We start from the raw sequence: 17,363 nt of genomic DNA on the forward strand, positions 1-17,363 counted from the left end.
GAACCAGGGAACACACTGAGAGAGCATGCCATGTGTTCTGACATGTACACAAGGAAGAGAGTGAAAAAGCAGCGTTGCTTTGCTGCAAATCCCAAAATCCCCATTGAAAAGGAAACTTTTTCACCTTTAAAAAAAGTTGCTTCGATGCTAATTCCATCTGTTTTTTCTTAAACCACTGTGATCAATTAGGCCCTGCCATGTGCAGTATATCTCATTGTGCCTCAGCAAAACCAGGCATGATTTCTGAATAACAGGCCCTTAAGCCAAATCTGAAAAAAAGGCATAAGAAACTTCACTTTCTGCCGTGCATGGGAAACGCTTTATTTTGTGCTACAAACTGTCAAAGGAATGAACCGTGCAAAAGAAATCATAACTCTGTGCACATGTCAATTCCAGGAGACTTGCCTTATACAGACTGTTGTGTACAATAAACTAACTATGGCTGCAAGACCATATTGGGAAGTCAGATGGCAAAATCGAATTTGAAAGGAAATGCTGGCAGTTTTCACCACATGTGGAAAATGGGCTTTGCAAACCAAAGAAAAATGAATGCCCGTTTTAAAGGAAAAGTAATATGTTGAATGTAAGCTTGTATGTGCCTAGCAATGAGATGGGGTTGGCTGCTTGGAAACACATATGGGCTATTTCTATTCCACAGGCTTGTTTTTTTTTTATTCAGGACCAAATAAAAGAAAATAAAGGTTTTAAACTGACTTGACTGGATTTTGCAAGCTTCCAAAAACAAGTTATTCTAGTTGGCAGAGCTAAGGCTTCCCCCAAGAAAGGAAGCCAACATAAACTTCCAGGACACGAAAGTGATAATTTCTAGGTTGGAAAACTGTGACTGACCAGGACAAAGAAACTTCACATACTAATCAGACTTCAGTCTAGGCAGCGGCCTCTTTCAATAGAAATTCTGGGACATCAAAGTGCGAAGTGGATAAGGGGCAATAAACCTTCAATCAAGCTGGAAAAACCCATCCTCCCTTTCTGGGAAGTGACAGTTGGTGGTAGCTGAAAAAGAAAAAAAGGGTCTAGTGCAGGACAAAGGACTGCCATTTGCTTCCAAAGACTATTTTATAAGTAAACTTTAAAGACTTTTCTCTCTGCAGCAGGACTTTGTAAAAATGTAAAAATCTCGCAGTTTAAAAGTGATTTTGTGTTTTATAATTTGAGACATTGTAGAAGTCACTGACACCTTGGGAATAGAAATGGCAAAGTATTGGGAATTATAACAAAAGTATCAATGATGCCAAGGCGAATGTTTATACTTACATCCCTTATGATAAACCACGCAAGTGTATAAAGTTATGGAATTTTAGGCTGAATCTTTCATACTAAAAATTACCAAAATGTATCGGAGGAGCGAAACAATGTCTCACAGAGTTCAGAGTTGTAGTGGAATGGTCTGCATAAAGTATGTAACCTGCTCATATCATTGGGTAATATGCCAAACTGTACAAATGTGAAAATTCTGTTATGACTGATTTTTGGCAAAAAGGTCTGTGGGAAATCTTTTCACCTTATAAAACACAACCCCTGAACTGAGTCACCTTCTAGGGGAGTCAGCCAACATTGATTGCCCAATCCAGTTGGTAGAGGCATGTTTAGCAGACCCTGCCCAGCCATATACTTTAATGATGTCACTGTGCATTATAAATAAGCGTCCCTGACAAGACTCTAGACACACACTCTTCCTGAAGTTCCTGCGCTGCGTTCCTGTTCCATTCATCATCCAGATTCCAGGCCCAACTACAAGACCAAAGCATTACTGACCCTACTCCAGGGCCCACTGCAAAACCAAAGCAGTGCTGATCCTGTTCCCAACAAGGCCTCAATTCTGAAAACCCACTAATCTCCCATGAAAAGGGGGAAAGCTGTGGTACCTTTTGCATCCTGAACCAGCCTGGCTTGCTGCCCACTAACTGCATGCCCGCTGTAATCCCGCCATCCAGCTGACCTTTAGTATCCAGTGACCAGAATCGCCAGTCCAGAAGTGCCATCCGGTGACCAGAACTGCCCAGCTGTTTGCCAGGCGTGCTGCCGTGTAGTAACCAGAACCGTTGATGGTCCAAAAATTCCAAAACTAAAAGTGGACTCTAAGTATAAATCGCCACCCCATGGAAACCCATAATATACCTTTTCTTGCCTTTGTCCTTATCCCACTCTCTAAGCCATCCTATCCTTATCCTGATAACTTGTAAAACTGTCAGAATTATCCATGCAACCCTGCCCTTGATTTCTAGTGCTAGCGCCATCTCTCTTTTCAATTTTGTCTTGTCATATTTTGAGGGATCTGACTGGTTTGCGCCAAGGTTGGGCGCGGGGATGATAGGCTTGAACTCGCGAATCAACCTGGGATCTTACTGTGTCCATCTTTGGTGGTCTAGCCTGAATACTCTAGATTAAAGTAAAACTTTTCTTGTCTCAACTGATTTCCTTTCCTATATCACGGCTTCATTTTACTCAAAGTGCACCTTTTTATATCTTGTATAACTCCTCCAATGTACCAGCTAGAGACTTACTTTCACTTCCATATTGTCCCTGTGATGCACGTCTATCCCCTAGCCTAATAATGCACTCCAAATCAGTGTATTTCACCTGTTTGTATTAAAAACCATTTGGGTAATATAAGGCGGGAATTGAAAAAAAGCAACTTTTACCCGTGTCATTTGGCTGCAATCTGTTTTAAACTTTCCACTCATTTTCGAACTGTATGCTTTTGGTAATCCATTCTTTGTGATTGTTAGTGTCTTTGCATTGTTGCTTTAGTGAGGAATTAAATTTGTTTCAAGGTTTTTAACACACATTCATTATTTATTTGTCCATTTCCGAGTGTCATTTCATAACATTGCAAGGGGTTTAAAATCTGTTTTTCTCTCTTATTTGGGAAGGGAAGGTCAGATTTGGATTCCGTTTGTTTCTTATTCGTGATTACCTGCTGCTCAGGTTTATCCACTCAGAATTGATTATTTGTTGGTTGAGGGAACATTGCAGTGGGACATTCTAACTTGGGTGCTATCTTTCCTAAATCAAAAAGTGCTCCTATTCCGCTGTGCTTTGTATATGTTCCACTAGAAGGTTAAACCCAGTGCATTGCTCACATTCTCACTGTAATTATCACCCCATTGGTGATTGCTGCCCCATATTAAAAAGTGAATGATTACTTTTTAATTTTAAAATAAATATATAAATATTGCATTTTACCAACCAGCCTGGTTCATGGTCCATTGTGACCCGGGGTATTTGAAAAGGGGGTGTGATATGAGTGGTGTACCATCTCAAAATTGAATCTTCATAAAATAAGGAGAAAAGCATCTCAATTGTGCGCTACCTACTAGGCCGAGACCAAGGTGTGTGTCGCTTGATTGAAATCCTTAACAAAGCGCTTTGTGATCTGGTGCAATTCCAAGAGCATCAATCCCATAGACTACTCACCGACACATATTGTGTTATACCTGACTCCTACTTGACTCAGGCCTGGTTTTTAATTCACTGAAGGTCCACTTAGCTGCACTTTCAGCTTTTACTATGTCCCAGCGAAAGGTGTCGTGGTGGAAAATCCCAGTAATCAAGGCATTTATGGAAGGGGTTGAAAGAATTAATCCCCTTATTTCAAACCCAGCTCCCGGATGGGACCAGAATGTGGTATTAACTAGACTGATGGGATCTCCCTTTGAACCTATGCATAAGGCTAACCTCAAAGCACTCACTTACAAGACTGCCTTCCTGGTGGCAGTCTCTTCAATAAGAAGAGTTAGTGAACTACAAGCCCTATCAGGTCAAGTCCTATTTGTCACAATTCACAAAGATAAGGTGGTTTTGCGTACTCGCCCACGGTTTGAGCCTAAATTAATTTCAAAGTTCCATGTGAACCAATCAGTCGAACTACCCACCTTCTTCCAGAACCCCACTAACGTGGCAGAAAGAACCCCCACACACTGGATGGGAGGATGGCAGTGGCGTAACAGGGGCCCCACCAGCACATGTCTTGGGAGGGGGCCCCCACTTAAAGAGAAAAAAAAGTTTCATTTTGAATTCACTGTGCATTTATAAAGACATTATTTCTGTAACAGAAATTATTTCTTTATGAAGGCAGAGTGACTACAAAAAGAATCTTTCTTTTTGAAGGCTGAGGGCTTCCCCCAACCCATGACATGGAAGACACTAGGCTAGAGGGCCCCATGTCATGGGGTGGAAGGGAGCCCTATGACTTCAAAAATAAATAGTTTATTTTTGAAGTCACTCTGCCTTCATAAAGAAATGATTTCCATTATGGTTCGGTCCTTAACTGAATAATTTCTTAATGAAGTTAGAATTACTTTAAAAAAAATGGGGCTCATTCTGACCATACCGGCCCGGAAACAACACTGCTGGTAATCTTACCAGCACTGTTGTATGTGGACTGGCATATTACAGGTCTACCTGCTGGAGCCGGTGTGCCCGACAGGTCTGAACCTGTCCGGCACAGCGGCCACGGTAGGCAGACCCGTCACGGAAGCACTGTTAACAATAGTACTGGTGCTTCCGTAATTACCGGCACCTGACTTCCCGGCCGCCGGACTTGAAAGAGCCCGGCGGCACCAGGAAGTCGGGCGCCGGCAATCTTTTACGGGTCTGGCGGCAACCCGCAGGTAGAACCGGCACGGTTACCGCCGGACCCGTAATGAGCCCCAATTTTTTATTGAAGTAATAGGGCTCCCCTCAACCCCATGACGTGTGCATGTGCGAGTGCATGGTGAAAGGGTGCACACAAATGTATGGGTCGCTGGGGGTGCGTGTGGGCGTGTACGGTGAAAGGGTGCACACTTAAATGTATGGGTGTCTGCCTGAGTGTACCTGTATGGTGAAAGGGTGCACACTTAAATGTATGGATGACAGCCCGGGTGCGCCTGTATGGTGAAAGAGTGCACACTTAAATGTATGGATGGCTGGGTGTATATGGTGAATGGTGTGTGTGCTTGTGTACAGGGGCACAACAAAACCTACATTTCGGGGGGCTAACCCTACAAATGTTGGGAGAGGCGCTAACTTCTCGGGTGGTGGGGAGCAGCAAACTTATTTGTGTGGGGACATCTAACTTCTTTATGCTTTTTAATGAGACTATTCTAGTGCAGCTTCAATGTCACAAGCAGTTAACTCTCTCCTTTAAGTCTCCTATTCCCTCTCTACCCTTCCAATCACTCCCCTGGCATGCAAGTACTAGACCCACATCGCCATTTCAATTGCCTAAAAAATGTGGCATTTTAATGCAGGTACTAACATGAAATGCTTCACGTTGGTAATTGCTGGGCCCTTATTAATAGCAAAACCCAGGTGCCGTTTAACATCTGTGTCCTGTTGTGTCCGGCAACTGCACTAAAGGTCAGCCAGGTCGAGTCAACAAAGCCCAAAATGTAAGGGCGGGAATGCTGAAGCCCAGTCAACTCAATGGTGTTGCTCCACTACTTGTGTTTAATGCCTTGATTACTCCTAGCCCTATTCTTCCTCGTCTCAGTGCTTATGTATGAGGCATTACTTGTGTACTCTGCATCATACACAAGTACTGTGATGAGGTAGAGATACATGGAGGTAATGTCTGACTTAGCTACCTGTAATCTTCATTACTCATCGTTCCACTCATCCTCATCCCAGTACTTACCTATGAGGCAAGGAGCCTCATACGTAAGCTCTGGGACAAGGAAGGGGGATGTGAAGGTAATTCTTGGCCAAGGAGCTGATTTTGGAGGTTGGGTACGGGGTGGGAGGGAGAGAGGATGTGGGGGGTGGGACTGTGCAATAAATCATAATGGTTGTCCATGTCCAGGCTAAGCAGGCATGATATGTGGTATTAGTGACTCGAGAGGCATTTTGGTGCAGCCATTCTAGTCATTCCTCAGTTTGGTATGACTTTCTTTTAACTGGGAATTTCTGATAAAGCAGTCCTGCTAAGTGTTATTGCCTGGCTAGAATGGCATTTGGGTGCTGCCAGTCTAGCCATTTCTTACTGTAGCATTGTTTATTTTTCTGGGCATCTGTGATAAAATGATATGATAAAAGTCATTTATAATGCGCCTGTACACAAGTGTTTCTAGGCGCGACAAGATAAGGGAGGGCAGATAGAGGGAGGACAAGACAAATGATCTCAGGAGGCCTTGTGTCATTGTGAGAACGAGAGGTGCAAGAGGAAAGGGAGGGGGAAGTGCAAGGGAGAGGGGAGGGGAAAACAGAGCTGCAATGCTCTGAGTAAGTGCAGCCAGGCCAGCGCAGCTATGGGTAGTGCAAGGAGAACAAGGGGCCGCAGGGTTACAGTTACAGCCACTAAGTGCATGGTAGGCACAGAGACAGTGCAAGGGGGACCGATCAAGAAAGAGCCTGGACTCAGAGAGACTCTGAGGGTATCCAAGCAACCGGTCGGTACAGCAGACAGGTAGGTCAGCAGGGGAGGGAGGGAGAGAAAGCAGAGGAGAAAAGGAAAGTTTTGAGCTGCTTCTGAAACTTCAGATGGTCTGGCTCAAGTTTGAAGGGGTAGGTAGGCCATTCAATAGGGAGGCACCAGCAGAGGAGAGAGATCTACCCCCCACTCTCTGCCTGGAGAAGCGTCTAACCCTTAAAAAGTTGGAGGTAGCTGAGAGAAGGGCTCGAGAAGCAAGGTATTTTGGAAGAGAGTGTTGGATGTAGTGTGTGCCCCAGCCCCAGAAAGCCTTGTAGACAATGCAAAGGGTCTTGAACTTTATGCTTGCAGCCACCCGGAGCCAGTGGAGAGATTTCAGGGTTGGAGAGATATGATCCCTGGGATTTAGGCTAAGGATAAGTCTTGCAGTCCTGTTCTGGATTAGTTGCAGATGACGGAGAGTAGAGGAAGACAGAATGAGAAAGAGGCTATTGCAATAGTCCAGCCTAGAGAGAAACAGGGCTCTGGAGACAGTGAGCTTCTGGTGGAAAGTGAGAAAGGGAAGAGTCCCTTTGAGGAGGAGCAGCTGGTAGTGGAACTTCTTGATGACATCCGATATATGAGGAGAGAAAGGGAGAGTGACATAGAAGAGGACACCAAGGTTTTTTGCCTCGCAGGAAGGTGAAGGAAGAGGGCTCAAGGCGGACAGCCAGAGTGAGAGAGGTAAAGCTGGTGCCAGGGTCCCAATGAGAAGGATCTCGGTGTTACTGGCATTAAAGCAGAGATCGTTGGAGGCGCACCAATCCTGAATCGTGGATAGAGAGTCAGGAATGAGCAAGAGAGGAGAGGAGGCTGAGGGGAGCCTGAAGGAAAGCTGAGTCATCCACCCAACACTGAAAGTTAGAGAAGGTAGAGATCAGGTGGGCCAAAGGGTGCCAGGTAGAGGTTGAAAAACCAGGGTGAGCATATAGAGCCCTGGGGAATGCCACAGGTAGAGAGGGGTGGCAGAGAGATTGGGACCAGGTTGGACCTGGGAGGGGGGGGTGGTCCAAGAGGAAAGATGTCAGTCACTCCAGGACCTGATCCATGATGCCCAGGTTCTCACAGAGTCAATTGATCAGGATGGCGTTGTTGCCCATGTCGAAAGCAGAGGAAAGAAGGAGGGTGAGGACAGAAGGAATGCTGGAATCAAGGTTCGAGAGCAGATCTTCGAAGGTGTTCAGGAGAGCAGTTTCAATACCTCTGGCAGCTCTGAAGCCAGACTGATGGTCATGGAGATAACCAACATATTCAGTGGCGAGAGTAAGCTGGGAGATGGTAAGCTTTTCCAAGAGTTTGCCCAAGAAAGGGGAGATGGAAATTGGGCAATAGTTTGCCAGGCAGGTAGGATCAGCAGACAGCTTCTTGAGGAGTGCGTGCACAAGGGAGTGCTTAAGGGGATAGGGGAACATTCCAGTGGCTAAAGAGTGATTACAGAAATCGGCCAAAGCTGGAGAGACGGTGTCAATATGGTCCTTGATGGTTCTGGAGGAGCAGCGGAGCACCTGTTTGGACGACGCTTTCATAGATCGGACTTGTCTAGAAACCTTGTCCAGTGTTGTCAGAGAGAAAGAGGAGGGGGTGAGGTAGAGATGGCCAAAGGGTGCCGAGAGAGGAAGTGGGAGAGGAAGAGGAGATAGAGGACAGGATGTCCTGAGATTTAGCGGAGAAGTGAGAGGCCAGAGCCGTACAGAGGGCCTTGGATGGAACAGGAGAGGTAGAGACTGCAACAGGATTGACCAGTTCCTTGCAGATTTTAAAGAGTTCGGCCGTGTTGGTAGAGGCCACTGAGATGCAGGCTTTGTGTGCTTGATGAGTGTTATTGCTTTGACTGGAATTTTGGTGCAACCAGTCTATGTATGTCTAAATGTGGCCTGGCATGCTTTACTGTAATGTTATTATGTGTCTAAACTGGTATACATTGTGCAGCCAGTTGGACATGTTTTCATTGTGACATGGCATTTTTTAATAGCAAAGCATTAATTTTCCTGTGCATTGTTGGTGACTTACATGTATTGGATTGGTGTTACCCTATTAAATAATTGCAAACACTGTGGCTTTATAGCCATTTTTTCTCAAAGTGTGCTGTATATTGCATTAAAATACATATTCATATCTTTCTCCTAGTGAAATTTGCGGCATAACCCTTCAGCAACACATTCGTGTATATTGCGCAAGTATAATAATCTAGTCCGGCCAAGAGTGTGGCGCGACCTGTGATTTGTTGCCGAGTTGGGGGGGGGGGCTCAGCATGGCTCGCAGGGGGGCCCCCACATTTTGTGTTACACCACTGGAGGATGGCAGTCATATATTATCTGGAAAAGACAAAACCACTAAGAAAAATGAACCCGTTTTTTGTTTGTGGCAGCTGGCATAAAAGGGAATCCTGCCTCTAAATCAGCCATCTCAAAGTGAATTGTAAATTGCATCACACTGTGCTACACTATTGCCAAGAGAGATCTGCCCTTCAAGCCTAGAGCACACTCTTCTCGGGGCACTGAGGCTTCCATTGCATTCATTGCAAATGTTCCTCTAGAGTCCATTTGCAAAACAGCAACCTGGAGTTCTGTACACACCTTTACAAAACACTACTGCCTAGATACACACTCTAGGTCTGATTCTCAGGTGGGACAATAAGACATCTTTACTACTGTTCCTTCACACACCGCTCCACTATCTCTGGGTACTGCTCACTAGTCTATGCACAGCATGTGATTCTAAGCAGATTCACAAGCATCAGAAGACATGCATTACTTACCGTAATAGCATTTCTGATGATTGTATCTGCTTAGATTCACATGCGCCCACCCTTCCTCCCCGCTCGGAGTAGAAGGAATATAGACATCTTACTACTTTCTCTCTATCTGTAACTCACCCATGATAGTCATTAAGCTACCTCACGGCAGAAAAAACACAACCGGAGGGACCTCGATGCGTGACAGATTTTGGGTACACTACACTACACGTCACGTTAGGGATAGTGTTACAAGCACGCCCTTGTCGATGTCACCATGTCGATTCTCGAAAGACAAGATGCAATACTCGGCGATTACCACTAGATGTCGGTATATATGCACAGCATGTGAATCTAAGCAGAGAAAATCATCAGAAATGGTATTACAGTAAATAATGCATGTCATATGTTTTTTTCAGTATATCAGTGTGGTGTATTTTCTAAGGATACGTGCGTGGATAAATTGTACTTTGGTATCGGCCTTCTACTCATTCCTGAGAGGGCTGACTGCTCAACCCTCTACCTACATTTGATTAGTTTGGCTTTCTTTTGGGCTGGGTGTATTTGGCCCACCGTAGGGTTAGTGGTTGTACAGCCCTCAACAGGGTGTGGACAAACATTGCCTTAAGAGTAACCATGATGAAGGATTCATCCTTGTCAGATGGGGAGCTACTCTGAAGACCTTTACGTTAATGTATTGGGGTATGTGCAGGATTCTATCATGCATATAAACATTCTAGAACTAAAAGCAGTTTTCCTGGTCTTCAAGGCATTCCTTCTACTGGTCACGAACTTGTGGGTTGTTAACCTGACAATGTTTCAAACATGTTTTATATCAACAGGCAAGTGGGACACCAGCCATCTTGCCATTTCCCTTGGGGAGTGGGCAAGTCAGCATGGTGTCTACCCTCTCACTACACACTTGTCTGGGGAGGTCAATATCCAGGCCTATGAGCTCAGTCGATTTCAACACCAGAGTCACTAAAGGGAGTTGTCAGACACCATTTGGTATAACATTTTCAGCAATGGGATTCTCCCCTGACAGCCCCGTTTGCAACTCAGCAGAATGCAACATGCCAGAAAAACGCTATGTGGGTGGGCAGAAGTCCTCAGTCTATAGTGGACACGATTATGGTATCTTGAGACCAAATGACTGCCTATTTGTTCTCCCTAGTTTCTCTGATGCATTAAGTCCTGGGGATGTTAAGGGAGTTCAGAAATTGCAGATTGATATTGGTCTCTACTTATTGACCAACCAAATTTTGGTTTTTCAGAGATTCAAGTACTGACCAAAGACCCTCCAATCCCTCTGCCTTTTTCCCTGTATTTTCTCAGGCAGCATGGGAGACTGTTTCTCCACTGTTCCCTTCAGTCGTTGTGTAAAATTAGGGTGGAAACCCCCTGCAGATAACAGGAAAGGCCAGGAGAAATCCAGCGCCCAAAAAAACGGAAGAGTCCAAAAATGTGACAAAGACCTGTTTTTATTTAACGCAACCCATATAAAACAGGGACAACTGTGGACATCGAGGCTACCTCTTGAGTACCTCCAAGCTTGACAGTGGCTTAACAATGTGTATGCCATCACAATGGACGTTTCCTCCTGGGAATCCTAAGGTGGGAAGGGATTGGTTAGGGGAATCAACTAGGTATACATTCCATAGGCGTTAGTCTATTAATTGGCTACACTCTGGTGGCTCCACCTGAGACCACCTACTGAAACGATAGATGTGAAAACATGTCATCCTAATGCAGTATAATTGGCCATTGCAACATTGATAGACAAGCGTTAAAGGTGGGTAGGGATTGGTGAGTGGTGTCTTTCTCAGCCTTGGCACCTTGGAATGTTACCAGCACATGAGCAACATTAGGGGCTGTGAGAACGGCATCAAAATGCTACTTTTCCCAGTAAGGTTACAGTTTCTGATTCTCTAAGCCACAAACCTGGACATTTAGCTTTCAACGTTGCACTACCTTGTATTTTTTGTCCTGAGAACTGAATGGGAACAAAGGTCTCAGTCTGTCTGTCTCTAATGAATAGACATTATCTGACCGTCCAGCATTATTTGTTTCCTTGCTCAATCTAAGAGTAATGTGCCTCATGTCTGGGTACTGTTTTAGTCTGTCCTCTTGGGTGTCGATCCAAACTTTCCTTCCGCAGTAACCATGGCAAGGTGCGAACACCTATTGTTGTATGTGCTGTTCAGATTTGGCTTTTCTGCTAACTCGGCAAACCAGGTCCCCCTGCAGCTTCAGGGCTTCTCGATGTTCCCCATTCACCCACGCGTGGCTGTGCCATCCATCTTGTTTTACATGGCCACACGTTTTAGTTGTGGTCTGCATTAAGCAAGTTTTATGTGTGTTCTTGTGTGTCTTGCGTGTCAGCGTATGTAAATTATGTTTTCTAACCTAGTGAATGCAAGCATTTTCTTCATGTCTAAGGGCTGTTCTTTTCCCAATACGTTTTTATTGGCATTTCACATAAATGGTCAACATTAACTTCCTCCCCAAAGCCCCCCCCCCAACACTCCTTTCACCAAACACCCCCGCTCCCCCCAAGGTTCGGATTAGTCCTCTTAACCATATTGCTCCCCCCTTATCTCATAAGTAACTTTTTCCAAATTAGCGAAGGTCCACAATTTTGCCACCCATTCATGTTCAGAAGGCGGATCTTTAGCTTTCCATTTTTGTACCACCAGTAAGGCTCCTGTCATTATCATAATTACGTAAACCTTCCGCTGGGCCTTCGTGGCCAGTTTCTCTAATTCTCCGTCCGCTCCCAGTATAAACTGTCCCACATTTGGTGTCTGAACCCCCAATATCCTCTGATTGCTTCCTGAATCATTCCCCAAAAGTTACTGACCCTTGGGCAGAGCTGCCACGTGAGCGTCCAGGTCCCCTCAGCCCTGCACTCCCGCCAGCATTTTCCTGAAGAAGTCTGGTACATTTTCGTCAGTCTGTTGGGGGTAAGGTGCCACTGATAAATCATTTTCATCCAAATCTCCTGTATTTTCAGTGAGTGGGCCAGACTAGGGATATTCTTCCACAGGGAAGACCACCACTGTAGCTCGATCTCCTGTTTAGTCTCATTCTCCCATTTGTCCATGAACTTTCTTGCCCCTTCCTCCTCCCCCTCCTTGATCAGCCTATAAAGGTCTCCAACCAGGTGTTTATCCCCCAAGCTGGTAGTTACACATTTCTCAAAGGGGGTTAGAGCTCACATTGCTGCTATCTTATATCTGGGATGAAGGGTCCAATGTCTCAGCTGGGCATATTGTTAATGGACACTCCCGTCCCCTGAACACCTAAATAAACTGAAAGAAAACTTTCAGTCAGGATTCAATAAGTAATTACAATCAGTTAACAGCAATACTTAATGTAAATTTAAGCGATAGACCAATTATATCGAATGTCTTAATCCAATATTCAATTAAAGTTTTATCTTTGACAAGAAAAAGTTTTGTATATTTAAATCATATACATCATGAAATTCGTCCAGTGCAAGTTATGTTGTACAATTATCATATGACTTTCATTTGGTTTATAAAACATTATTTGCAAAATATAAATTTGTGTTCAAATCAGGGAAAGAAAGAAAAGTAAGTCAATTAAGCTGAACATCAAGAAACTCAAAACATTATAATAATAAGGCTCTATGTGTTTCGAGAGAAATCTCTCTTCTTCAGGAGCAAAAAAGTAATACACTAGGGTACAAAATTCAAGTATATTCACAAAAGTTCATCATCCATTTTTCAGAATTCACTGTAACTTGTGTCTCAATTACTGATACACAGTGTGAGATAATGGGTACTTGTCCTTGATGTGGTGGTAGCTGAATTGGCCCAAAGTGCTGTTTACCTATAGGATGCATGATACATTTGAGTTATAAGTCTTAAGTGCAGCATTTAATATTAGGTCATCTAGAAGTCAAAATTCCTTTACCTACTCAAGATCCCTCGTTTTCTTGTTGTCTATAGGACTTGACTGTAATATATTGTCGGCGCTGCCAACATTTCCTTAATCCATCGGAGTAAAATGTTATCTCCTACAATGAAAATATATTTGTATTTGAATGCCTCTAATTGAAGTAAAGATCATGTAATCGCTAATCATGGCGCTTGGTTATGTAACTCACTTGCTAACTGTGCAGCAGTGTAGATCAGAAAGATGTTTCAGGTAAGTCAGCTAGTGATGTTTCCACAATCTCATTATGCCCCCAACCTATTTGAAAAACATAAGTGATATAAATTATATTACTACCATATTTGTAAATGATAGTTCTATGATAGTACACAGATGGACTACTCACCTAGTGAGTTCAAACTTCTGTGGCAATGCTAGGTTCCTCCCATTATTCATCTCTCATGGCAGTATCAGTATCTGCGGATAGGTCTGTGTTAGTAATCATTTCCAAAGTAACTTCTCTGAGTATTACATGCAATAAGTAGCTCTCAACTTACCGTTTCGAGTGAATTAGCGTTACAGCATTCGAGTGGAATCAAGTTACCGCACAAACTGAGCTTCCGCCGTCATGTAGTCAGTTAATGAGTTGCTAAGCAACAGAATATTTTGTAGTCTTTGTGCTGCATGTTGGAAATAGTCACATGATGACTATTCCGAACTCTGGATCTCTTAGTTCCAAAAGGGTATCTCCATTAGTAATGAGCTTCTCAACCATAGGATAAAAATTAAATGCTAAATAAATAAATAATCTAACTAGTGACAACTGTGGTTGGCTAATAATTCAAATGCACTGAAGCATAATGAAGTGGGCGTGCTGCCGGATTCGTGCAACCATATTACAGCCGCTGGGGATTCTGGATAATGTAGTGCAGAACGGAGTTCTATGAATACTAATGCGAAAATTACCCAAAATGTACTGTTTCTTTGTGACTAAGGCACGTTGTTCCTCAAAGTGAGGATTCTTTCACGCAACCACATTCTAACTACTGGAAATTCAGGATAATTCTATGAAGTGCTAATGTGGAAAATGCCAAAAAGTACTATATCTTATTGCCTAAAGTAATGGTCCCCAAAAGGTGTCATATCAAATGAGTGTGTTCAATTTGGATGGAGCATACAAAATAATTATTTGGACAATGGTGCATTGTCAAGACTTGATTGTCGTGAAGATTAGAGGGGCCTCCGTCCCCAAGCACCACACAGGGAGAGATAAAATAACTCTCTATGCGATCCTTGAGGCCACAGGTGAGAGATGCTGGAATGCCGGAACCATGTAACACTGGAAACCCCAAGGCCGCTGTAAGGCAAACAATTATTAGTACAAACAAGCACAGTAACAGTATATCGAATGCACTAGTAATGTCAGGGAAGAGGCTTACCTAAGTGTAGTAGTAAGGTCACTACTAACCACACAGGGGCCTGAGATACAGCTACGTGGGTGCGCGTGTGCAGCACCCTCAGTTGATGGTAATGGTGACTTTGGAATAGTAATCGGAGTGGTCACCGCTGTGTATATGGAAAACCAGCTACTGGGCACACCTGCAGTTGTAGGCATAGTCCTTGATGAAACCAGATGAATGATCCGAGCAAAAGACGTGGATTCAGGTAAGTTTGTGAGAGGAGCAGATCAATCCAGGGAAGAGCAAAAGAAGTCCGTTAAGAAGACCTGAGGTCAAACAGCCAGTGATCCACAAGAAAAAGGTGCCAAATAAGAAGGAAAAAGCCGAAAGAAGTCCGTAGTTCGAGGTCCGAGTTCGTGTTATTCAAGAATCAAGATTGTATTGCAAACGCCAAACAGAGTCATGAAGAAACAGCTGTGAAGCAATGTGTGATCGCGGGAACACTACTTTTATACCGTTTGTTTCCTTGTCACGTGACCAAAAACAGGATCACGTGACCGCCTGACTCTGCGTGACCCAATGCGCCACGGCAGTTGCCAATGCAGAAACGGATACAAACTGGATCGAGTGTGACCTCCGGTGTGATGTAAGGTACCATACCATAATCGAGGATTACGGGCCCCAAGCTGCTCACGCGGACCCCGTCCTGCATGTGTACTGGAGGTGGTAGATGTTGGGATTGGTCATGCTGCAGGGAACCTAGCGGGTGTGGGGACAGGATGCATGACATGCATCCATTATGTCACAGAAATACACCATGTACTGTTCTGTACATTCAAGTCCTCTTATTGTTCATACAAACTTGATTTATACAGTGTCTAAGCAACATTTCTGTTTATAAGTTCACAATTGTGACTCAGTCAATGCCAAATATGGAAAACATTTTGTGTTTCAACCCAGTTATAATGAACTACCTGCTGGTGTGTCATTTTTCATAATTAAGGGCACCAATGTGATCCAATTATTAGATCATTTGTAGGTGCCCCTTACCTAATTATCATGGCTCCCTGTGGGGAATACCACTAGACACTGAATGTTGCTCTGTTAATTGATGACCTGAAGTTTCACTGAATGTCTGTAAATTGATTGATTAAAGAAAAGGTGTTAGGGAGAATTCTTCGTTCATACCGCGTGGCTCAAGGGAGTCCAACTTGTGAATCCAAAATGTTTAACTATGAGATAGAATCATCTGTAAATTCCCTCCTCTTGCTGGTCTGGTGATGGTCTCCAGAATTACAAATCTAAGCTGAGAAATTGAATGGTGTTTATTTCCAAAGTGTCTTGCCACCACTGACTTCTCATTCTTTGTTCTTATGTTGGATTTGTGTTCCGAGATCCTTTCTTTGTTTCCTCGTGGTTTGACCTACATAGTATTGTCCACATGGGCAGATAAGTGCATACACTCCAAATTTACTATCACAAGTGGCATAGCCAGGAAATTCTATGTTTTTGCCTGTGTATGGGTGTCTAATGTTCTTCCCTTTTTGTACATTGTTGCAATGGCAACAATGTAGGCAAAGAAATGTGCCTTTCTTGGGTTTAGTGAGGAAGAGTTGTTTGTTCTTCTCTACTTTCTCTGCTTTTACCAGCGAATCTCGCAAATTCTTACCCCGAGTATATTCCATTAGTGGTCGTTTTGGGAACAGTACATTCAGTTGTCGGTCCAATCTTGTGATTTTCCAATTTCTTCTCAAAATTCTTGTGATTTGAGAGCTCTGTTGTGAGTATTGTGACAAATATATCAGCGGTGGATCATCTTTGATCCTTTTATGTTGTGGAGCAAGTAGATCTTATCTGCTTTTAAGATGGCACTTCATTGTTGCTTCTGTTAAGATCTTGTCCGGAAAACCTCTTTCTTGAAATCTTCTTGTTTGCTCATCTTCCGCTATTTTATATGTCTCATATTCTGAGACAATGCATCTTATTCTTAGCAACTAACTAAGTGGAAAGTTGTTTTTCAGGTGTTGCGGATGATGACTTGTGTAATATAAACTGTTGTTGACGTCTGTGGGTTTTCTAAAAATTGTTGTGTGTAGTTTTTTGTTTTTAGGAGTGATCTTAACATCCAGAAAGTTGATATCTGGTTTAGCAACCTCTAGGGTGAATTTAATATTGGGATTGCACATGTTCAGATCATCAAGAAAACTATATAATTCAGTTGCAGGTCCTTTCCAAATTCTGTAAATATCATCTATGTATCGTCTCCACATGGCTAATTTGTTAGACCATGTTGGATGTTCTAGGATGCGAAGAGATTCAAAGTAGAACATGAATGTATTTTTTTTATTTTTTTAAACATTTTTATTATTCTATATGGTTTACAAAAGAAACCTTTACAATTACATTCAATAAGAAAAAAAATGAACAATAAAATGCATATATACATACATTACAAAATATTTGATTAAAGATACAATGCAACCCCAGGATCCTTCTTCTAAAAGTAGAAAACAGAGAACAAACCAATAGAATCAGTGCAGGATTAAAACCAATACAAAATTCCAAGTCCTACTTCCCTCTGCGTGCAGAAATATCAATAAGATATCAAATTTATATACATATACAGTACATTAGATGGTATAAAAGGATTAGAAATTCATCATACCGGTAGATCATAGAGAAGGCGCATACAAATGTAATGATTTAATAAAGCCCGCCACCGCAAGTCCATCTATGGTTTTAGAGATAGAGAGACAGTGAGACCAAATAAGATTTTCTGCCCCCAAGAGTCCCAGAATGTTGAATCTGCCTAAATAGATGGCCCTAAAACCTTTCAGTGCTACACAGTCTAGAAAAAAGTGATGGGCAGATTCAATAACCCTAGGATTGTGGCAGAAACAACATGTTAGATCCAAGT

General features: G+C 43.2%; 1 protein-coding gene across 3 annotated transcripts in view; it reads left to right on the forward strand.

Moving 5' to 3' along the window:
* Window positions 1-17,363, forward strand: part of NBAS (NBAS subunit of NRZ tethering complex) — a 3,456,930-nt gene that overhangs the window by 798,673 nt on the left and 2,640,894 nt on the right. The gene's annotated exons all lie outside the window — the stretch shown is intronic.

This window comes from Ambystoma mexicanum, chromosome 4p (assembly GCF_040938575.1).
Source record: "Ambystoma mexicanum isolate Mex_15411 chromosome 4p, UKY_AmexF1_1, whole genome shotgun sequence".
Classification (NCBI taxonomy): Eukaryota; Metazoa; Chordata; class Amphibia; order Caudata; family Ambystomatidae; genus Ambystoma; species Ambystoma mexicanum.